The sequence below is a fragment of the Aedes aegypti genome, chromosome 2 (genome assembly GCF_002204515.2).
Source record: "Aedes aegypti strain LVP_AGWG chromosome 2, AaegL5.0 Primary Assembly, whole genome shotgun sequence".
Classification (NCBI taxonomy): domain Eukaryota; kingdom Metazoa; phylum Arthropoda; class Insecta; order Diptera; family Culicidae; genus Aedes; species Aedes aegypti.
Genome location: NC_035108.1, coordinates 336,900,734 through 336,926,308, shown reverse-complemented (window position 1 = coordinate 336,926,308; position 25,575 = coordinate 336,900,734). Strand labels below are relative to the sequence as shown.

The 25,575-nt window shown below is 37.1% G+C and overlaps 1 protein-coding gene across 1 annotated transcript in view; it reads left to right on the top strand.

Moving 5' to 3' along the window:
* Nucleotides 1-6,872: 6,872 nt before the first annotated feature.
* LOC5566907 (clavesin-2) overlaps nucleotides 6,873-25,575 on the top strand; it is a 112,620-nt gene continuing 93,917 nt past the window's right edge. Inside the window, exon 1 of the mRNA XM_001651272.2 lies at nucleotides 6,873-7,756. The gene's annotated coding sequence lies outside the window, so the exon portion shown is untranslated. The remainder of the gene's footprint in view (nucleotides 7,757-25,575) is intronic.

The window sequence follows — 25,575 nt, the reverse complement described above, 5'->3', positions numbered from 1 at the left end:
ACCAGGAACTTGGAGTACTTTATGGCTTCATCTTTTTTTTTGAGAAGAAGTTTCTTCAAACGCTTTTGTAACTGTCGTTTCTTATCTTTTCCTTTACCTAACTCGTTACATAAGTATAAACCAATACTTCGATGTTTTACGACAGTTACTTCCACTGTCAACTGGATAACTTCATCTCCATCATCGCTCATATCCAAATTCTCCTCTTCCGTTTCATCTCCTTCGGGACAATGATAAAGTGCACGATATCGGAATCTGTAATATATCTCTATATATATTTCGCTTACGATGCGATTCTAATTTTAAACTTAGTTCTGGATCTAATCGATTTCGGAGTATATTTAACTATGTTCGCCACACTTTATCAGTAACCTCGTCAAATCCACTCAAAGCATCAGAGAATCTTCATCGGAAAATCCGATAAAATCACTTTCTGCACAACTTTCGTAAAGATTTGACTTATTTCTTGACGATTTTTCAGTAAAATTTGCAAAATGAGCTGATAACAACAATTTTATGTTGAATTTAAACAATGCTGAAATTTCGATATTATGCTTTTTTGTGTGCCGTGCGCCCAGTGGTGCATATGTGCACCATACAATTTCCATCAAATTCAATGATTGCGAAACTTAATTTTGCATTTCTGAACATATGTTAGTGCAAATAAAGGGTAAATCTATTGAAAAATATTTTTATTGCTACTTTGAGGATTAATTCTCTTTGTTATATCAGGCTTCGAAATCATGTAATATTTTTCGACCGGTAAAACCCATTCCTTCATACATATGTTTCGTAAAAAAAACATGTTAACTTTGTAGGCATCCCTAAAATAAGGCATTGAAGTGAAAGAGGAAATGTGTAATTATGAATTAGCGTAAAAACAATTTAATTTTGTTCGTTATTTTTAAGGATACAAAGGTTGAAAGTTTTGGTGCTCTAGAGACACCATGGGCGGGAAAGGGTTAAATGATTGTTATTTTTCAAGAAATTGTTCAGTCAGAGTGAACCAGCTCACTGAACGGTGGTCTTTGGTTCAGTCAGAGTGGACCAAGTACACATAGTCCATCAAAAAATCGTTCTATTAGAGGTTTGGATTATGATTTTTCATGATTATCACTTCACATTATATTGTTTGAAAGTAACATAAAGACGTGTAAAAATATTGAACCGAAATTTAATCGAGTTCAAAAATTACAGAGCGTTAGACTTTAAACCCATTTTTCTCAAAATATCAAAAATGTCACTTGGTCCACTCTGACTTAACGCCGACCAAATGGAATAGAGACATAAGAAACAGCTAATGAATCTCACAAAAAAACCTTGTGAACATCCAATTAAAATACAATCAAATACAATTTGCGCATATAAAAAAATTGAAAGGATAGATAAATCTTAATTTTATCAACACAACTAATGGACAAAAATGAATCTTACTAATTATTTTCCGATACACTTCTAATTAATGTGATGCTTTTGTTTCTTGATATGCTCGCACAACCCTAGCTCACAAATCAAACTTCATCAGCTACTACTCGATAGTACCGGTGTTGGCCAATGTTCGATTCAAACAAAACATTACCCGCCAAAGCACAACACTAAGACGAACATTCGTTCAGATTCATGCTGTTCTAACATTCATACAAACACGGTGCACGCTTACCGAGAGGAGGCGAGTGCGAAATGCACAATTGGTGTTTTATATTTACTTTTTAAAACAATATGAACTTGTAGGAAATACTATATATTTTCTGTAACTTTATTGGTATATTGGCTTATAAACTTGCTTTCTGAGAATATAAAAAAATCGAATTGTAGAATCTAGGCATGCAATTTTGCTTGTAATAGATAAATATTCTCAGTGTCCGGATATTGATACCGTCCGGATTTTGATTCACCTCGGTAGAGCCTTCAATGACACTAATGATTTAGAAAATTCACGCACCCAACATGCCGTGGTGATTCAAAGTCCGGATGGTACCAATATCCGGACAATCTGATTATATTAGTAAATTAGAGTTAGAATTAAGTGGCAATATGTTTGGTTTTTATTCCCTCGTTTTATTATTAACCATGCTAATCATTTTACATTTATTTTTAACCTAGTAACCATCGTCAAATGATTAATGAAAATCTTGGAGGTGCGAACTAAATATCAACACGCAGCCAGGCTGCTGTCAAGCCTAAATTTTCATTAAAATGATCCGAGTCTGCCTAGGAGTGTGTGGTCATTACTTCGTCACGTTAAAAAATATACATTTTATGTGACACATAAACTATTAAAAGTGTTGAAGGAACGTTCTACTTGGTCTTATTGATGCGTATGTTTTTTTTTCAGATATTTGTGAAATATATTTTAAACTGAAATGCGGTCAGAAACTATCCGATTCAGTTGATTTATTGGACTTATTGCCTGCATCAAACTGCAAAAGCTTTGTGTGAAGTATTTTGAGTGTGCACCATGAAAATGGTTTTCTGCGAGACAAGCAAACAAACAACGGTTAGCACTGGTGGAAAAAAAATGTGTTCAAATTGAAAGACCAAAATGTTCGAGATCGCACCCCTCAGATAAAAATAAAAACAAATAATGTGTTCGAGTTGGACGTCTTTTCGTCGCGGCCCAACTCTTAACTCAAGTTTAACGATCGATGAACGCGCAAACATCGTTCGATTGGAGAAAAAGTTCATGAAGTGTATTTTAGCGGAAGTTTCAATAATAAGTGTTTGAGAAAATATATTTTAATAGTTTGGTAAGTGCACTGTTTTTAAATAATCTGGAGATAAACATTTATTGGTGTATAAAGAGACTGTCCGGGATTACGAGCCAGTGTTTCAAGATCCGGAGATCGTCTGAAAGAGCCACGTTTAACTAGTGTAAGTAAGTTTAAAGCAAGATAAAATAAGAGAAAACTTGAAAAATAACTATAGGAAGCGTAGTGAGTTATCAAAATCCAATTGATTGTTAAATAAATAGTGTATTACATTCGTAATAATAGCTCGAGCTGCATCGACTGCAGTTCCAGCCATATGCTGGAGCCATATATCTGGTCAGGTAATCAAACCACTAATATTTCAGACGTGCTATTATTTTTGACATTGTAGGGCAAACGCGAATATCAAGCTTATTTAATATTTATATATTATTGTATGTTGATATGGTTTTCATTAAAATTAAACTAATTTTATGTGCTACAATACAGATGTCCGGATTTCGATTCAAAAGTGTCCGGATATAAAGACATCGTTTGCATCAGGTGTCCGGATTTTTAAACAAGACATGCTTTAATATTTGAATGATATTCATATTAAAATCATGGTTTTCACCAAAAAGTTTATTACTTTCACGAAGATCTTATTTGAAAAAAAAGTTTCAAACAATATCACATCAAGGCTTTTCTAAAACAACAGATTCGTATTCGAATTTGAACATTGTGTCAACTTAAGCGTCCGGGTATTGATGCATCACGGTAAGCTACTTGAAAAGATTCATGTTTCTGAACTTAAATTCTCGAAATTCAATCCCACTACTATTACCATTACCAGCACTAGAGTTTAAAGTGTAGGAGTAAATAATTTATATTCATCAAAAAATTAACAAGAAGATGCCGTAATTAATTGAAAGATTTCTGCTTCATTGCATTTCCTTCAAAGGCGATGGGTTAATAAGAGATCCTTTACCTTTTAGTTCATTTCCATACTAGATACTACCCATGTAACCACGAAGCTATATGTGCTTACTTTATTTTTGATTTATAGTGCGCTATCAGATTCTACTTTAAGTAAAAAAAAATCTTATAGAGCTTTAATGCGCAGAATTCAAGTTGAAAAGGGCCCCACTATGATAGAATTTAAGTGAAACTTGCAAGCACGATAATTAGCACCGACAATTTGGATTTGATGCATTAGCCCTTGAAAAGCATTTGGGTGAGTATATTTAGGGTTTATGGTTTATATTTGCTTTAAGTGCATTTAGGGATTGAATGGATCGTTCTATTAACGTTTATTATCTCTATCCTCGCCTCTATCTGGATTTGAACCTAGAATGAGGAGATGATGTGCTAAATCCCGACCGCGTTAGTGCTCCACGCTGTAGCCGCTTTTGAGATATCGGCAAATACAAGCACCTCTTAAACGAAGTATTGGGTGCGACATCACGGTTTGTATTGTAATTCAACCATTGCAGAAATACATACATATTAACAGACGGGGTTGGTGGTCTAATGGCTACCAGCCTGTCCCTTTTCTCTTACTTTGTAGTCGTTATATCTCGCACTTGCTTCTATCTTCCATTCTAAATCTATCACACTCAAACTATTCGTTTATAGCAAACGCTAGAACCAGAGACGGACAAGAAACCGTTTCCCTGACGCTTACATTCTTCCACGCGCATGCCTTTCCTTATGCCTGATACATAGGCAGTCTGCTAACCACAAAAGTAAAACCTCTCTGCCATGCCTATCTCCCAATCCATACACTCCCGCATGAACTGGCGTAGTGCAACATCATTTCCTCCCCCTTCCCCATATTGGTCTGCATTCTGACGTGGCAGGCACCATTATCGCCTAAAAATAGAAGATCACCAGCACTTATACACTGAGGATGCCTGTTAGTCCCAAGCAGTCATTCGCTTGATTCCTTGTGTAAGTGCTGCTGATCTGGCGATACTGGAGTAGCATCCACGGGCGACCAATCAAGCTCAACATCAAGCTCATTACAGGAAGACATACATATCGATATTTGGTTCTAATTGATCAATAGTGATATCATCAGTGCACTTCATGAGATGATCATTCGTGCAGAAAGTATTAAAGTTTATCCAACCAATACAAACAACATATCCTACGTTGGTTAAATCTGGCTTTCTATTTTCTATCTTCTTCTAGATATTGTAATTATCAATACGTTGCCAACGTTGTTTACAAATAGTATTATTGTGGACCCAAAGAGCGGTTTGGACCCAAAATAAGCTCCTGTCGAGTCTTTCAAGAAAATGACATACAAATCAGAAATATCACGAATTTGAATGTACAAAAAATATACTGTCTTATTATTAATTTGGGGTTTGAAGTAAAGGGAGGGGTATGTACCATTAGTTTAGAATTCAAAATTGTATTCAAATGAACCAAAAGTATTCAAATTACCAAATAAACAAGATAAGCAAAAACAATGAAGCTTTTAATAAAATGCAATCTTGCATGATAAAAAGCACTATATGCACTCAAAATGCAACATAAATTATTAAATTATATTATATTCTTCAAAACATTCATGATGCCGAAAAAGTGCTTGACAGTTGTTGAATAAATACAAAAATGCATGCGTAATGCTAACAATGTTGGCTTTCGGTCAAATTAGTGCAATTTTATAATGCTTGTGGATACTTGGGTACTGTCCAGCAATAAGCATAAGTTAAATGTGGTTTCCATTTGAATCATAAGCGACTTTGTCATGTTGTCACCGTGACAAATTATTTTCCTTTGCTTTAGGGGATTACTGGTTCAAAATCATATAGGTTCAACTTTGGATAAATATGGCTATTGGTTCTAGGCAATCGTTTAAATCGAATTGAAATCATAAAGTGTTACTCTTGTTTGTTGAATATAATTTACGAATTGCTGATCTAATGGCACAGCACAAACTTACCAGCTGTAAAATCCTTTCCAATCCTATATGACACATTGAATTACATCCCTTAGATAGCTTGGTAACAGCAGTATACATAAATTCTAGTGACACACCCATGTCCAGGGAAGTTTTTGATCGACAGTGACTTGGGACGAAACGTCGAATTACAAAAAGGTAAATGCAAAAACGTTGAAGGGAATAAATGTCGAAAGGAGCTAATTGAAAGGAAACGAAAATTTCGAATGATTCTTTTTCGATAAAATAAATAATTCACTATATACCTAACGTAATCCATATTATATTTAAGTGAACACGATGTGGAAAAACAATCTGTAAAGCAAATCGCTTTTCAAAAATGACTGCTTTTGGCGAGTTTTATTTTTTGACGTTTTGGGATTTGAAATTTTGCCATTCAACATTTTGTTCCTAAGCCACATGGGTAGACTCAACTCATAAAACAGACCTCTAATTGAGCATCCTAAAAAAAAACTGCCATTGTATGCCTTATTTATCTATGCTATAGTATTAACAATCCATAAAAATTGAATCTGAAGATCATTGTGAAGATTTTATGTCTTAAGCGAAGTATGCACTTCAACAGAAAAGTAATCGCCTATCTGGATGCGTGGTGAATTTCTTGCAAGAAATGCTCAAGAAAAGCATTTTTCTTTGATCGAAGTACGCAGTTGAAAAGAAATGTCAATTCAAATGCAGCTCACTGTAGGAAATTTCTTGACCATTTCTTGGGCAGAAGTTTTTACTTTTCTTGAGCGGAACAGCATATGTACTTAGCTTAAGTTTGTGTTAAAACCCTTAAATTTTGACCCCCAAACCTCCCTTGGTTGCGCCCAGAATATAATTCAAACATTCAAATTTGAAGCAATGTAACCTATTTCTTATTAATAATAATTTGAATCAATAAAGTGTTAACGTCATATGTGTACAAATTTTTAAATTTAACTATAAGGGAATGAGACCAAGCTAACGCGACATTCTATAACAATTTGAAGTACTTAGAAACATCTCTAGACAGAAAAAGCCATGTGCATATCGCACAATTCTCCCCCACGCAAAGAAAGCTTTCCACGAGCCGATACCGGTTTTCCACGCGCTACCACTCGTACAAGCATACCATTACCCATACACATCCAACGGTGTTGAATAGCGTTGTGCTTTTCTCGTTGGGCCTGGACTGGACGGGCTGGTTGCTTGGGCGGGCGGATTGTATCCAAAAAGCTTCACCTCCACACTGTCGATTCAGTTATCCAAGAGCATTCGATCGGTTCGGTTCGGAGTTTCGAAGCGAGAATTGCGTCGAGAATAAGTGCCGTTTTATGCCGTAGCAGTTGTGTTCTCGAGGTGACGCCAGCTTTTTTGTGTCGCGGGTCATTTTTGCCCCATTCATAGCGGTCGTGTTCGTTCTGATGCACGAAGGGTTTGAATCGTTTGGTGGTGAGACCGTTCTAAAAGTGCGACTATGATGACGATTAGGTTGTGAGATTGTGTATCCAGTCGGCTGAGTCGCACATATGGATATTGACCAGCGCGTGTTCGACGTCAGGTGGAATAAAGGTGATACGTTGTTAATGCATTTGGTGAGGCTCGTTTATTGCGGTCTCGTGAACGAAATTTCACAGTGTTATACTGCAGGACGTAAAAGTGTTTAAAAGGTACGTTCAAAAGTGCTTTTTCCGTTTCGATTAGTGAATGTTCCTCAACACTATACAGATAATAAAAACCAGCGAAGAAGCGATAACTAGTGAATTGAAAGTTGTAACGAGTTGCTTCATGTGCAAGGAAGATAACGAATTTTGCCGGAAACCGGTTACGACAGAGCCATCGATGATAAACATCTCCGAACACATCGAATAGTGTGTGGTGGATACATCCAGTTCAATACACTTACGCTCTCAGTGGGTAATGCATACCAACATAGGAGAAGCCAGCAGCGTGAAAATAAAAACCATTGCACAAACATCGTAACAAGTGTGACCAGAGAAAATAGTGTTCTTTTCGGTTACGCCAGAAGCCAGCTGTCGGTGCACGACTTGCCTTGTCTAGCAAGCATTCAAATTAAACTTGAAGAACGCAAACAGAGGCAAAGGCGCTTGTTTGCACAACAAAAACGGCAAATGTAAGTTTGGTCACAGTTTTTCCCCGAGAACAATTGCATTAGTTGTATCTACTCATACCGAGCGTAATTATTGTCAGTCTGATTATGCGCTGGACTGATTTTTTCGCGTTTCTCTTGTAGATGTAGACTTGATGATTGTTAGGGATGGATTGAAATGGATGGGGCAGCTGGGCGGGGTACGGGTTATGTTATTGCGCCTTCATTAACAACGTGTTCTGTTAGGTTGAGTAAAATTGATTGAAAGAAATTATGTGGATTTTTATATTTGAATAACGTTATAACTTCCTTTTTTTTATTTATTTTTTTATTACACTTGACGATACTCATCTCCGTATATTGCTAGCAGGCTTGATAATACACTTCAACATCACCAGAGTTTAGTAACACGCTTTAGAGCAGCGTGCTGTCTCTTCGTGAGGCTTTTAATTTTAATTTTTATTCCTCAGAAAAGAAATCACCTCATTTTTGCATCGCAGAGAAGTTATCGTCAAGTCTGATAGCTAATAATCCTTTGAACGAAAGGCAATCAATGATGGAAAATTTCTCGTGAAACATTTCAAAAGGACCTACCTAAAATTGAGAGGATCTCTTTGTTTACTTTCTCTTTAAGCAATAATTGAGCCACATAAATCTCTTGTGTTGCGTTTTTATATGAAATTATATGAAAATCCAAAAGCTTCTTATAATTCAAAGAGAATGAAAAAGGAGATAATCTCTCATTGTTACATAGGTTCTTTAAAAAAGTTATGCGAGAATTTCTCCTAGGGACAATAAATAAAATTAAATGCTGCTGAACATCCTGCGCTGGATTCTGTGGAAATCATTTCCGGAATTCTCATATAATTTTTCCCAGGATCTAAAGAATTGTGCTTATGAATACATCAGAATATATGTCAAGATTATTTTAAGAAAATGCTTGAACACTGTGAGAAAGATGTATTGGATTTTATATAAAGATGTTTTGAAAGATCTTCCAAACTTTCACACAGCTACAAAGAAAAACCATACTGAAAGTGTCTGGGTTCGATTCGCTCCAGATCTTTTTGTAATGGACACGCCTGGAGTATAATCGTACCTGCCACACGATGTAAGAATTTTAAAATGGCATTACTACTAAGAACTACTAAGCGAAACTATGTTTTATGAAACAAAAAAAAAAAAAAAAGGAATTAAAAACTTTTTTACATCAATAGAAAGTTTTTGATTCAATCCTCAAAGGAAAAATACTTATAAAAGTTTTGTAAAAATACGATTTTGTTTTGTGTTTTGCCGTGCAGCTAATGCTCCTATGAAACAGTATGTAGAATAGGGTTACTTTATTTGCTCTTATCGGAAAGAGCATGAGCATGATTGACCGGCCGCAGTTGCTACTCCGTTATTGCAAGAACAGTGGTACTTACACAGAGAAGCAAACTACTCAGGATCAGTAGCATCTTCAATGTGTAAGTACTGGTGCTCTCATTATTATAACAAACAATTTTTGTTCACAATAATCACAATTCTGACAACTGTGACTTTGAGAATTTCTTTGATTATAAAAACGCTAATTATGACGGAATTAAACAAAAATTAAATAGAATAGATTGGCAATCCGTTTTGAAAAACCAGGGAGATTTAGAAATCGCAGTGACGGATTTTTATTCAATTTTGTCGGAAATTATTCAAATGGAAGTTCCTTTATTGCGAAGACGTCGTAGAAATGGGTCGAAAACCCCTGTTTGGATTAATAAGCAAATAACTAATTTAAAAAATCGTAAGCAAAAGGCTCATAAAATTTACAGGCAACAAAAATCTCGAGAAAGTTTAGAAAATTATTTGTATATTGTCAACCAACTTAATCAAGCAATATCCGCTGCGCTTGAAGAGTACAACACAAAAATAGAAAATGATTTAAAATCTTGCCCTAGGAATTTCTTCAATTATGCTAAATTGAAGATGAAGTCTAACAATTTTCCATCTAAAATGACATTGGATGATAGAGCAGCTGATAATCCAGATGGTATGTGCAATCTTTTTGTTACTTTTTTCCAAGAGACTTTTACTAACTTTTCGGATAAAGATCGTGACTTTGAATATTTTTCTAGTTTTCTTGATTTTACAAGCGATATCGGTGTAAGTCAAATACTTTTACAGGACATTTTAACAGGACTGAAGAATTTAGATTCCACCAAAGGATCAGGGCCAGATGGAATCCCACCTATTTTACTGAAAAACTTAGCTAATGAATTTACAGCACCATTATTTTGGCTATTCAACAAGTCACTTGAAATGAGCAGATTCCCAAAAGAATGGAAAAGATCGTATCTCATACCCATTTACAAGTCTGGTAGAAAATCTGATGTTCGAAATTATCGTGGAATTGCTATTATTTCATCCATTCCAAAACTATTTGAATCAATTATAAATAAAAATGTGTTCAGCCAAATAAAACATAGAATAACAAATACACAACACGGTTTCTATAAAGGTCGTTCTACTACAACAAACCTTTTGGAATTTGTAAATTACACTTTGAATGCAATGGATAGAGGTAACCACGTCGAAGCACTTTACACCGATTTTAGTAAGGCATTTGACAGACTAGACATTCCTATGTTGATTTTCAAGCTCAATAAAATGGGAATTGCGATGAGACTCCTCAACTGGATTGAATCTCATTTAACAGATCGCCAACAAATAGTTAGATTTGAGGGAAAAATGTCTAAACCTGTTCACGTTACATCAGGAGTTCCCCAAGGTTCGCATTTAGGTCCATTGTTATTTATATTATTTGTCAACGATATTTCATATGTGCTTAAACATCTTAAAATTCTGATTTATGCCGACGATATGAAACTTTATATGGAAATCAATAACAACAAAGATAGCGACATTTATCTGAATGAAATAAGTATATTTGATAAATGGTGTAGCAAAAGCTTACTTCAATTAAACGTCAAAAAATGTAATTCAATCACATATAGCAGAAAACGGAATACACCACAGATTACTGTCTCTTTAGGAAATCAAATTGTTCAAAAGTGCGATAAGATTAGAGATTTAGGTGTCATATTAGATTCTAAACTTACCTTTACTGATCATTATAATACGATTATCCATAAAGCAACCAATATGTTGAGCTTTATTAAGCGTTTTAGCTACAATTTTCGGGATCCATATACGATTAAAACCTTGTACATTGCTTATGTAAGATCAGTTCTAGAATATTGTAGTATTGTGTGGTCTCCGCATATAAAAATACATGGTGATAGAATCGAATCAGTACAGAAGCAATTTCTTTTATATGCCTTACGCAAATTAGGCTGGACAACGTTTCCACTGCCATCATACGAGGCTCGATGCATGCTTATCGATATTCAAACCTTAAATGAGCGTCGCGAAATAGCCATGATTTCATTTATCAATGATATTGTATCGCAGCGTATTGATTCCACCAATCTTTTATCGTGTTTGAATTTCTACACGCCCGCTAGACAGTTAAGAAATCGGAATTTGTTTGCATCAAATAATCATCGAACTAACTATGCAAAATTCGGCCCAATGAATCGAATGATGTCTCTTTATAATCAGCATTGCACAGAAATTGATCTGACCATGTCGCGAACAAAGCTAAGACAATATTTTAATTCCTTAAGATATAATACAACATAGAATTAAGCAAATGTGTAGTCTACTATTGATTGACGAAATAAATAAATAAAAATACCGGCGCCGGCTGCGTCCGAATGCTGGTCAATTTAGGAATGGGAGAGAAATGTTGACGGTTGTAGGACATTTCCCAGAAAGTTAAACCCCAGAACGACATTCCCCAGAATGAGACATTTCCCAGAAAACCATTCCCCAGAATAGGACAATCCCCAGAATCGTTTTTATACGTTTGTAAAGAGTGGAAACAATATTTATAGGGAGTCGATGCCGGTTATGGACCCTTTGCGTATTATGGACCCCCTACAGAAAAACAGAAAATTAACACTCAAAGCAACTTTATTCCTATGAAAATCCACCGGGGGAACACTTCGATTACATTGTTAGTCAGCAGTTTCAGGCAAAATATTTGGTTTGAGACGCATAGATACAGATATTTGAACAGTTTTGTAAATGAAACCACACAAGAGGGTCTATAATACGCATTTCCTGGTGGGTCCATAATAGGCTCGTCGGCAGCGAGCCGGATTACATGGGAATCAAATGGAGGGTCCATAATACACAACGTCAAATTTGTAAACAATCCTATTATGGACCCCGGGAGGGTCCATAATAGGCATTTGGACAACAGTTTTTCAAATGCATATTTCGTTGGAAAAATCGAATGATTTTGTATGTTTCATAGACGTACTATGAAGTAAAGACATTGAATTTGTTTTTAGACTCCACAAAACGTATATGCGTCTGAGATATCATTGCGGAAAAGCGTCTAGAACGTATTTCAGCTACTAAGGGGTCCATTACTAGCATTGAAACCCTAGTTTAGTATTTTTTGTCATTAGAAAATGTACTTACTGAATTGATTCGAATTCCCAGAAGCTTATAATTCCGGACACAGACGTCAATTCACCCAAATCATTATTTTGTCAAACTCATTATTATGGATATCAAACGAATAAAATCGGAATTGAGTTAAAAAAAACCTTTTAAACGGCGAGTGTTTGCTTACTTTTTCTCAGGCAAAGGTCATCTATGGGGGGGTCATGGTTTGGCCAAAGACCACGACCCATACAAATTTCAAAACGTTTGTACGGGCAAAAAATCACGAAGGGGGAAAGAGGTGGTTTTGTGACTACGTGGTTCACCGGCAGACCCGACCAAAATCTTAGGACTGGGTGCTGAACTAGAATGAATGATAAGCAATTATAAGAAGAAGATAATACAGATTTTAACGTCATCCTTGACTAAATTTATGTAAGAAATTGAACGACTTGCGCATGATTGGTATAAACACAGAGTGGAATAAGAAAAAACTCAGCAATCACAGAAAAAGAAGACCGTCTTCGTGAGTCTCGTCTCAAATATTACCCAATAATTTCATGCTTTTTTACACTTATTCACGGTAATAAACTACATAACATACAAAAAAGGGTGCGTTCGTGTTGGGACTGAAACACAATAAGATTTTTAGTTTGCATAAAATATCAAGGCTTATACGATGAAAGAAATCTGACCAGTACTATCTACAGCGAAAGCTTGTTGAAAGTATGAAAAATGGAAAAATCTAACGTTAAAATGAAAAATATGATTGTGAAGAAGAGGGTTGAAAAATCTAATTATTAAACAGAATTCACATGATTGTGACCAACAAATACTTCATTTCTTCAGTTTTGTCTTATTTTGCCAGCAAAATAATAATTTGTGAAAAATGCATGAATATTCTGTAAGATTCTGTAAATGTGCACGGTAAATGGAGGCCACACGGCGACTGGTGACTTGACAGTACTCCAGAACAAGCATTCCCAAATTAGAACTTGTGGGCTTGAATCTCTTTCGTTTATAGTTTCATGAGTAAGCGTATGACAATTTGTATAAACTCCTAATTAACATTTTGGTTTGCTCAAAGATCAGTCCCAGCAAATTTGGGACTACTTCAGGTTCATTTTGATAAGTTCGACTCAAATACCAGCCTTTCACGTTGTTCATGAACTGATGAATTTGAATGTTTGTTTTCCTCCATGTGGTTGCAGGATGGTTTCTATGATTCGCGGTGCTGACATAATCATTTCTTTTGCTGTCTTCAAGACCCTACCTATTTCCACCATGCCTGTATCGCCTCCACCATTCGGTCTTCTTTAGTTGGCAATGGAAGCTCTCATCTAACAACTGTGAAAATGTTCCTTGGATACTGATCTGAAATCTGTCTCATTTCAGTCGTAAGTTATGGCTCATAACGACGAAAAAGAGAGTAAGACAGATTGATGAGAATTATTGAGAAAATCACCTCAATGGCACATATCTACTCGACTGGACCTACAACTTGCTACAGTTCACTGTGAAACAGATTCGCTTTTGGAATGCTGCTTCTTTCATAATTCAGCAAGAATCATTCCAGCCATCTGGCATCTTTCCAGCTTATCCTCAGTCGATTATCATGAACCGATATTCGCTAAACCAAGCTCTTCGAATAAAACTAAGTGCATCGGAATCCAGTAAAGTGCTTGTTCTAACAATTAGTTCTATAAAATTACCACGCACCAGCCACCGGCTAAAAATTCTCAGCGTGGGTAATTGTCTTGTTTCGCGGTTTTTTCTCCAATATTTGAGTTCTTGGTTCCGGCTGACCTTGACGCACCCAGCAACCAACAAGGCAAAACTTGGACGGCGCGTGGTGCCATGCAGCAGACAAACAGCGCCCAAAGTGCTTTTAAGTAGGTTTATAATGCCAATCTTTTAACCGATCTTTTGCCGTCACCAACATCATCAACATCAACATCCAGCACAGTTTGCTGACTTCACTTCTTCTGGCCCTGACCGAAACAAGATCGCCGCCGCAATCGCCCAGTTCATTACTTTGAAACCTCAGACGATGGCGGAGACGACGATCTCGATTTTGCTTGTGCTTTCCATGCGGAGATCGCGTCCACCAAGAGGTAATTATTTTAATCCATCGCTCTCGCAGCATCCGCCGCCACTACCTGTGCGGACCAACTTCTGCCGACCGTTGCACCGTGGTTCCATTTGTTCTGCGAAACGGCCAAAAACCGCCTTGCACAATATCTGATAAAAATTACAAACAAATTGTCAAATCAATTAGGTATGTGTTGACAACTAAAACTATCATACAATAATGTCGATTTTAGTATGATAAGTATCAGTTCACCAAATTGTACATATATTCAACCAATCGAAGGATTGATTAATAACTTCAGGACTCTATTGTTCAAAAATATGTTTGATTTTTGAATGTAGAATGTGGAATTTGATTGATTTTTTCTCATTTAAAAAAGAGGTGAATCTACTCCATAATTCAGGGATACAGTTTAAGTACCCAACAGGGACTCTAACAAAATATGTTTCTACATCATCGAGATCATGATTGATCCATGAATAGATAAGAGATAGAAAAACAAGACAATATATTACACGATATTTGGTCTATGGGCGATACCACTGTGCGTTGATGCCGTCATGCCATGCCATGCCGATGGATGGAGCCCTGCTTCACCCTTGGATCGAACAGGGGTTGATGGGGGTAATCTAGATAATTTTATACCTCGCTTTCAGGTTATTTTTCTGCAACAAACTTAAAACATGTTGTCACACGACCACGACTTGTTCATTTCAAGACGAGTAGGTTGGATATACGCCTCGACAGTTGCCTGCACCGACAACGATTGACAAGAACGTGGGCTATATTCCAATCGAACGGTGATGCACAAGTTGAGAATGTCGCTTAGTTATCAACCGCACAGTCGTCAGTCGGTCGTGATGCACGTTCCAAGGATTGATGGAACTACAGTATTGGACAAAACATTTCCAATATTTAGATTGTTCATACAAAATGGTCAAATTTAGAGAGTTAGTTCGCAGTTTTTTGTGGACTAATTTGATTGAAGTTCTCACAGTTATATAGAAACAACTTAAACTTCTACATACATTTTTGAGTAATTTTTCCAGTAACGTTTTCAAAATCAATAACGCTTTGACTAAAGTAAGTTTTTCGACATATTTTAAAAATTAATATAACTGAAAACGATGAAGGAATACCTTTAGGGTATTTACAGCAAAGTTATAGATTATAACAAGATGAAGAAGTTTGTTCAAAACAGTTTTTGTGTAGGGCTTCCAGATTTGTAGATACATATTTTTTTTAATTTTTCGTCAATAATTTCACTTTAATCGCTAATCACTAAATGTTGGAAAAAATATTCAAAAATATATAGCAAAATTCAAGTTATGTCTGATGTATTGTGAAAATGTCATTCAAATTGGCTTATATAGAACAGAGATCTAGCCTATTAAAGTTAATCTTTTTGAATGGAAAATCGAAAAAGTCGCAAATATATTGTTCAACACAATATACTTCAGTATTAAGGCTTCTCGTATTCGGTGTCCACATTGCTTAGAAAATTGATCTCATCGAACTTGAAACTCGTCACGGAAGCTGCTCGCTCCACTTTCCAAAGCGTCCGACATGTGACAGTTATGGTGGTCATTAGTGTAGTCTGTAATAACATATCATTTCACCCAAAACGGACCCACCTAAACTAAATTGAGGCCCGAATTAGGCGAACGGAACATGGAAATTATTAATGACACCCAACAAACGGAACCCTCCAGGGATGGTGAAAAACTGAAACTTTTTTTTTCAACCTTAAATTTAACCACGCATGCGATGCTCCAAATGGTCAACGAACGACGCGTGTTTTAGTGAATACCTTCACATCTTCCTCTCTGCCATTAGAAATCAACTTTCCGCGGGAACTTAGATAGATACGCATCGTAAAAAGGCGACTAATCTCCATATTGGAAAACCTGTTGCAAACCGGTCCCGGTGTCGGGCCAGAACAGAGCTGGTAGTCGTTCGTTCTCGATTTCATTTTCTATTGGAGTGGTTCGATGAGTGCTTTGTTCATGATCTGATCCTGCTCAGGATCACCTTTCAGGTGTCATAAAAAGGTGACAAGATGCCTATAGAGTAAGTAGTATAGAATAAGGTGGGCAAAAGTTCGACTTTAGTGGAATTATCAATATTTCCAGAAAAAAACTATAACAGTTGAAAAGAAATAAATACCAAACAGTGAATTTTCAACATATTGACTACAACTTAAATGAACAAACTTGTGTCAAAATAATTACCCATTTTTAGTTATAACAGTTTTAAAGTTGATGGTCTTAAACGATCTTTTGCCCCACGCTGGAGTAAGAGTTCGAATCTAGGGTGGGGAAAAAGTTCGCTGACCCAGCCATTATCTTATGTATGCAGAAAAATACACTCCAAATTTCATCAAGAATAGCCCACACACTCCGAAAAAATCACGTGATTTCACGTCTTTTGGATGCACATAAAAGAAGCGAGCCGTATGACGTGAATTTATGTCACATTTCAAATACCACAGCGTCTAATTCGGGAAATACCGATCATAGTGACATCGTTTTCGTGTCCTTCAACGTGTAAAATTACATTTTTTGTTCAATACATCTTCAAGGACACATTTTTGTGTCGTTTTATCATTTACATCATGTGTCATTCAGTCATACTATGAATTACGTCCACAGTAATTTCCATTATTTTTAAGAGTGCATTAATATGCCTAAAATTAGCCGTTGAGTGAAAACGTGAAAATTTGACGACTTTTTCGCACAATCAGGCAAATTTCACTAAGATCAAAGGCAATATGTAGATTATATTTTTTTTATCTTTATTAACGAGATTTTTAGCCCTGGGCTAGTTCATCTCGGGACCAACAGCTTTATTTCCTCCTTTATTTCGCTATAACTTTTTGCTCATAAGTGACTCTCTCGGGGATGGGATTCGATCCCAGGTCATAAATGACATAAATTTGTGTCGAATTGGAAATACGTGAATTTGAAGGGCCTGATTCGGAAAATGTCGACAACAGTTCCATCGTTTTCGCGTCTTAACGTGTAAAATTACATTATTTGTTCAATACATCTTCAAGAACACGTTTTTGTGTCGTTTCATCACGTACATCATGTATCATTCAGTAATTTACATTATGTTTTCTTTTTCAGGAGTTTGTCAGGATTCCTCCAAGAATTTCTCCGTGTTTTCTTCTGGAATTTCTACGGGATTTCTACAAGAAATCCACCGGAATTTCTTCAAGAATTCCTCCAGGATTTCCTCCAGGATTATTCATGGAATTTGGTTTGACCACTTTAAATCTGAACACTTTTTAATTTGTACCCCGCTAATTTGCACATCGTTCAGATCAAACGTCATTTAGCTCATGGAACGTAGTAAAATGAAAAGGAACACTGTGGAACGGAATTCAGAATCAAAACAAAACAGTGAAAGAGGTAACCAGAAACACGTTTCTGGGGTGACTCAATGTTCAAATTAAAAATGAACCCCGATGGTTTGCATGAGGAATTTATTCGGGAACTTTCCCACGATTTCTGCAGGAATTTCTCAAGAATTCCTCCAGGAATTGCTGAAGAATTCTTTCAGGAATTTCTCCGGGACTTCTTCAGGAATTCTCCAGAGATTCCTTCAAGAATTCCCCAGAAACTATTCTTGGAATTCTTCTGGGATTCGTCCAAGATTCTTCCAGAATTTTATCTGGTATTCCTCCAGAATTTTATCTGGATTTTATCCTTCGGAAATTCCTCCAAGATTCCTCCGAGATTTCTGCGGTGATACCTCCGGAATTTCTCCAGAAATTCTTCGTGGATTCCTCCAGAAATTACTACAAGAATTCCACCGTGATTATTTCAGGAATTCTTCAGGGGTATCTCAGGGAGTTCCTCAACAATTCCTCCGGGAATTCCTCCGGAATTTCTTCAAGAATTCCTCCAGAATTTCTCCAGGACATCCTCCAGGACTTTCTCCAGGATTCCTCATGGAATTCCGCCGGGATTCCTCCGAAAGTTCCTCAGGAATTCCTCCAGGAATGTATCCGGGATTCCTCTAGAAACTTGCAAAGGATTTCTGCAGGAAATCCTCAAGAATTCCTCCAGGAATTTCATCCAGAATTCCTCCAGAATTTCATCTGGGATTCCTCTAGGAAATTATCTGCGTTTTCTCCAGGAATTTCTCCGGGATTTCTTCAGGAATTCCTCCGGGATTACTCCAGGAACCCTTCCGGGATTATCCCAGGAATTTTTCCAGGATTTTTCATCCGGGATTCATCCATGAATTCTGCCGGGATTCCTCCGGATTTCTTCCAGTAATCCTTCAGGAATTCCTCCGGGATTACTCCGGGATTCCTCCAGCAATTCCTGCGGGAATCCTCCAAGAATTCATCCGTGATTCTTCTAAGAATTCCTCCAGGAGTTGCTTCAGGATTCCTCCAGGAATTCCTCCAGGACGCCTCCAGGAATTACTGGAGGAATTCTTCGGGGATTCCTCCAGGAATTCCTACAAGATTTCCATAGTGTTTCTTCCTGGATTTTTTCAGGAATTCCTCAGAGATTCCTCTAGGAGTTCATCAGGGATATTTTTAGGATTTCCTCAGAAATTCCTCCAAGATTTTTTCCGGCATTCTCCCAGGAATTTATCTGGGATTCCTCCAGGAACTCCGCCAGGATTCCTCCGGGAATCTTAAAGGAATTCCTTAGAGATTCCTCCAAGATTTTCTCCGAGATTCTTCCAGGAATTTTTCCATACCTTCTCCTGGAATATCTAATCGTCTAGGAATTCATCCGAGATTCCTCCAAGTATTCCTCCGGGATTCCTCCAAGAATTCCTCTGGGATCCCTCCATTCCTTCGGGATTTCTCCAGGGATTTCCTCGGGATTCCTTCAGGTATTCCTCCGGGATTCCTCCAAGAATTCTTCCACGATTCCTTCCAGAATTCCTCCATGATTTCTCCAGATATTTTTCCAGGATTTCTACAGGAATTCTCCAGGAATTACTCCAGGACTCCTCCAGGAATACATTCAGGATTCCTCCAGGAATATCTCCAGGATTCCTCTAGGAGTTCCTCCGGGATTTTCACATGAATTCCTCCACGAGTTCCTCCGGGATTCCTTCAGCAGTTCCTCAAGGATTCCACCAGGAACTTCTTCGGGATTCCTCCAGGAATTTCTCCGGAAATCCTCCAGGAACATGCAGAAATTTCATCTGGGATTCCTCCAGAACTTCATCTGGACTTCCTCGGTAAATTCCTCCGAAATTTTTCTAGGAATTCTTCGAGGATTCCTACAGGAATTCCTTTGAGAATTCCGTTGTGGTTCTTTCTGGAGAGATTCCTCTAGGAGTTCCTCAGGGATACCTTTATGAATTCCTCAGGGATTTCACCAGAAATTTCTTCAGGCATTCTTTCAGGATTTTTTTCTGGGATTCCTCCAGGAATTTTTCCATACTTTCTCCTAAAATTTCTAATGGGTTCCTGCAGGATTCCTCCATCAATCCCGCCGGGATTCCTCCGGGAATTCATCTGAAATTCCTCAAGGAATTTTTCTGGCATTCCACTAGGAATTCTTCCGACATTTTTCAGGAATACCTCCAGGATTCGTCCAGGAATTCCTCCGGGATACCTCCAGGAATTCCTTCGAGATTCTTTCAGGAAATCCTTAAAGTTTCCCCCAGAAATTTCTCTAAGAATCCATCATGGATTTCACCGAAAATTCCTCCTAGAATTTCTCCAAGAACTCCTTCATGATTTCTTCAGGAATTTGTCAAGGATTCCTTCTGCTATTCTCCTTGGATTTCTTAAAGAGTTCCTTAGATTTTCGTTGTATTTATCTGGAATTACTCCAGTGATTTTTGATTACACAAGCGATTTTTGCAAAAACTCAAGAAGAATTTCTTTGGTAATTCCCCAGGTTATTCCACTTTTTACAAGTTTTTTTTACGTCGGCGTAAAAAACCGCGTTATTTAAACAAAAAAAACGACGTAAAAACCACATTGTTTTGAAAACAACGTAAAAAACGCGTTTTTTTAAACTGGCGTGTAAAAACCTGTGTAATCCTGAAGGAAGATATTCTTGGAGGAGTCCCAATTGGATTCCTTGAGAAACCCATTGAATGTTTCAAGAGGGATTTCTGAAGAATTTTTGGAGGAAACCCTTGGAATAATTTCTGGAGAAACTGCATTAGGATTTTTTGAGGGATTATTGAACTTTTGACGAAATCTCTGGAGATTTCCAGTTGTAATTCGTGGAAGTTTGTTTGAGACATTCCTAGATAGCGGAGAAGAAGAATCCTTGAATAAATTGCTGAAAGGGTCATTAGAGAAATTCCTGTAGGAATGGTTTTCCGAGAATTGTTCATGGAAAAGCAAAGGAAAATTCATGGAAGAAATCCGGTCAGAATCATTTGATTAGATCCCAAAGAGAACCCTGCCGAATCCCTGTAGCGGAAACCCTCCAGGAGAAATTCTTAATGAATTAATGGAGGAATCTTTGGATTAATTATTGACGGAAGAAATTATTGGATGTTCCCTGGCAGAATTTATAGATGAATTTAATAAAGAAAGTCCTTCAGAAACCTTTGGGTTAATCTTAAAAAAATGGCTGAGGAGCCTCTTGAAAAAATCTGAGAGTTATTCATGTGGTCATCTCTAATGATTTTCTGGATTGGTAATAATAAAATGACATGAAAAAGATGTTAAGGAATTTGATATTTACTCCTGGTCATATTCTAAACCTTGATGATTTCCTGTAAAAATTTCTTATGTCATACAGTGAATAGTGGAGCCTCTGGAACGGTTGAAGGAACATAGAGTGGTTTGACTAACTTGGGGCGGAGTCAATGATGTGTTGGTCCAGAGGAGCTCGATTTTATGCGAATCGTATTTATTTTTGTATAACTACTCTTGAGCGTGTATATCCCAGGAAATGCTGTCTGAATTGAATATACATTCGAAAACATCAATAATTAACACACGGTGATTGAGCATTAAAATTAGTACATTTTTGAACTTCTACATCAGAAAAATAATAGTTACCATTAGGCTAGCAAATTTCGTTTACTTGGATATTACTTCATTCAGCAAGGATAGGGATACCATCTGATCAGTTGAGAAAACCACATCGTTTAATGTATTTTAGGAAAAATCTGTAAACTTACTGCTTTGTTAAATTTTAAATTTTAGCCGAAAAAAGGATTATGTTCAATTGTATGTCTTCTCTCAAATTGAAGACATTTGTAGAAAGGTTTTTTTCAGCCGGATCGTTCAGCAGATCTAAGATTCTTCTTGTAAGACTTGCGAGTTCACTTCAACGACTCTGATCCTGTGTAAAGGCGTCTGCTTCAACAGCTTCTGCATTCTACATCGTTTCCTGAGTCTAACCAAATCGGAATTTCGTTGTCTACCCAGCAAAGTGTTCATTTTAGTGCCAATTTTTCAACTCGTGCCTGCATAAAGTAATCCATAATGGCTTAATAATTCCGTCAGACTGCATCCTATCAAATTAATATATGAGCTATCCTAAATGATGTGCTGCCCAGACAACCAAAATGTACGTATAACGAAATCACCTGTAGGCTTTGTATGTGCAACATTTCACTTATAAGATGTCGCGAAAAGGCCTTCTACGTACAAAAGTGGAGGCGATATGCGTGCATATATTATGTGATGAATAATAACATACAATGCGAGTATATAAATATTCCAACGAACTAACTTGTGATCTTATGCGACTTAACTTATGATAACAAATGTCGATTTGACAGCTGCTACGGATTGATTCGACTTACTTTGTACGAGTGTACGGGACGAAACAAAATGTACAAATGAACTCAGAAAAGAAGTGTTTTATGCGAGGAAGTTCATCAATCTGACGAGTTTATCAACGGTGTATTGCGAGTTTGATGTAATTAGTATGAATAAACGAGTTGTAACATGAACTTTCATGCGATTTCTGGTTGTCTGGGTGAGCAACAGCATCAATACCTACAATCACTGAACTATAATATACACTGTTAAAAATAATGAAGATTACACGTCATGTAAATTTCGTTTATGCGATGTAAACATGACGTCATGTAAATTTAAGTCTGAAACCATGTAAAAATGTGTGATATGTCATGTAACCACTCAGGATTCTACTGGATTACATGATATATAATTGAAGTTTACATGACATATCATGTAAATATCCATGATATTCCACGCTTCAATTATGTGCATTATATATCTCAGAAATTTACACGTTTCGTTCGAACTGTGTAGGGTAACCAATATATTTTGGACCCCCTTGGCCATTTTCCAGCAAATTTCCCGGTTTAAATCGAAAGATTTGCATGCCTTTTAGGAAGATAGGACTATTCCGCACTTGCATCAACCGTTTGTACAATGAAAATGTTTTTATTTTATCTGAAATTAATTTAATTTAATCGGTGCATCCATGCAACCGTTACAACACGTTACACACAGAAATTGAAGCCGTCAGAAATTTTTCAAATGTAAACAAAAACTTTTTTCAAATTTCTGGACAAAAAGCGTAGAAATTCTTCGGTTTTCCATTGTCGATCGATTGATTAGATTATGGGCAAGCATATTATACATCCAGTGTCATGGACTTTGTCGCCAAACGATGAAAAAATGCCGGGGGTCCAAAATATATACTTTGAGGGTCCAAAATGTATTAGTGTGTCCAAAATAATGAAAAACAGTGCTTCACAATTCAATTATTTTCGACGGTTTCGGATCCTACATGACCGTTTGGACATTTTTATCTCGTAGAGGAAGTTTTTCTCTACATTTTGACATGTTCTTTGACTTGGTTACGCTGTGCAATTATTTAACAAAACACACAAAACTAAAATCACTTCCTTAGGGGGTCCAAAATACGACCGTTACCCTACTGAACTGTATGAAGAGCGTTTCATCGATACGAATCTAAAGTTTTTGTAAAACTTAAGCTTTCAAGCATCCCATAACTCAATTCAACTAAAATCAGCCCTGCATACGGAAGTCAATTTCACTGTCTGCAAACTCTCCACGCCGATTCGTTCAACATATCAAAAACCTTTAAACGTCTTCAGTAACTTCCTTCCTCTTCCAATCAGACCATCAATCGAATAGCTAGCTAACACTAATTGCGACGGTACCAACGTATAAATCCGTATGATTCATCATCATCATCATGACGATGAGTTACGATCGACGACGGTGCGATCGATTCACGCTGCCGATTAGGGAGACAATGTCATCCGGCTAGCCAAATTCGATCCCTTCGTCAATCGCGCAGCATTAGGTTACGTCGTGCGTTCATATAAGTCATATGGGTACGTATGTTTCCATAAGCACACATCAACTGACTAATTCCGTATTCAAATCCAATCGCTTATAATTGAGTTCAATTTTGGCCCACGCGATGCGTCCTTCTTGTTCTTCTTTCGGGCGTTACGTCCCCAATTGGGATAGAGCCTGCTGCTCAGCTTAGTGTTCTTATGAGAGCTTTTTTGTCAATTGACTATTTTTGCATTAAGATAATCTATGCTCAGAAGTCCTCGACTGGTGGGATTCGAACCCACGAATCTCAGCTTGGTCTTGCTGATCAGCTGCGCGTTTATCGGTTACTGGCCCTCACGCGGTCCGTCCATTCAACGCAAATTTGCTCTGGTGGCGGTGAACGATACCCTTCTTGGACGGGTCTGTGGAACGTCTGCTTCTGGTTTCAAAGGGAAAACTAATCCCATCACGCCTCAGCCAATGCGATACCTGGATATCGTATCCGAGCGATTTTGTTATAAAGTTTTTGAAGTACGACCTCGAATCTTATTCACATAGGGGAATTCGGGGCATAATGGACACATCAAGCAAATGCTTGTTTTGAGACCATATGATGACATCTTTTTCAAATTATTGCCGGCTAGTTTTCAAGTTTTATGTTAGTACGACATGCTACATTCATTCATGGTAATAAAAATCATATCATATGCCAGAAAAGTGAGATAGAAAATTAGGTCGAAAACAAGGCTAGTAAAAAAGTATCGGGGCAAAATGAACACCTGCATGAAATTTAATGATTCCAAAATATTGAATGCCTGTCAATCTTTCCGATGTGTGGAAGGGCTCTCCCTCTATCATAATAGCTAAAAAGAACCTTTCTGGGTTCGTTATTTTGCTCAAAAAATAGATTCTCCCACCACCTTGCTTATATGCCAATTTAAAGCGGAGAAAAACTTAAAGTCAAATTTCAGAGGACAATTGAAGCAAAACAAAAACTTTTTTACCTTCAAACATTTCAAATGCAATACAGATTTCATGTAGTGTATGAACTTTTGATGAAGTATGCATATTCTCAGAGATTGAGAGGGTGTCCATTTCGCCCCGGGTGTTCATTATGCCCCTAATCCCCCTACCTATACGATTCACACAGGCCGAAACATTGCAATTGGAAAGCGAATAAGCTTGTATGGCCTACGTATCAGAGCTGAATTTGAAATTATGTACTCTAGGGTGTTCCACATGCCCCATCAAGTCGATCATTACGATAAACAAAAAAGTTAGGATCTTTTTTTAAGTTTGGATCCAGGTTTTAAATATGTTCCAGTAATAACTGCTATATGCACGTTATTATCCGTTAGAAAATAAACAGCTCGTCCTCTCTACCATTTAAAGAACGAGCATTCCAATTTAAAATATTTAAATTATTATTTAATGGATCCATTAGAAAAACGTAATCCAATAACAATTTGATTAGTAAATTTTACACCGACCTGGACTGCTTCAATCATAGTGATGGCTTTGAACATTGCATCAATTATTAGATTCAATTGTTCAGTTAGAAAATTAAAATAAGAGGCTAGAAAATTAAAATCACTTGAAGTGGGTACATTATCTGATGATTTTTTGTTGGAATTTTCCGTAGACGAAGAAGTGGAGAAGTTTCCTGTGGCGGCAGGGTTTTTTTTTCATTTAATTTGAAACAATTATAACGGGTACTCGTAGTATGAAAAGGGGAAGAGTTCAAATAACCTGCTACGATATCGGCAAAGGATTTTCCTTGGGTAGATACATTCGAAATTAAAAGATTCGAGCGGCTACCCGACGGATGCAAATTTGTTTATGAATGAGCATGATTATAATCTTCCTGATGGGTATGATTCTTGATCAAGCGATCGTTAACTGAAAAATGAGCATTGTTCGATACTCTACCAGGGAAATTCCGGAAACAACCGGTATCGTAATGGACATCTTCTTTCATCTGCCTGGCACAAGCCTCGACGACTCGCCTATGCGAAGGCCAAGCCC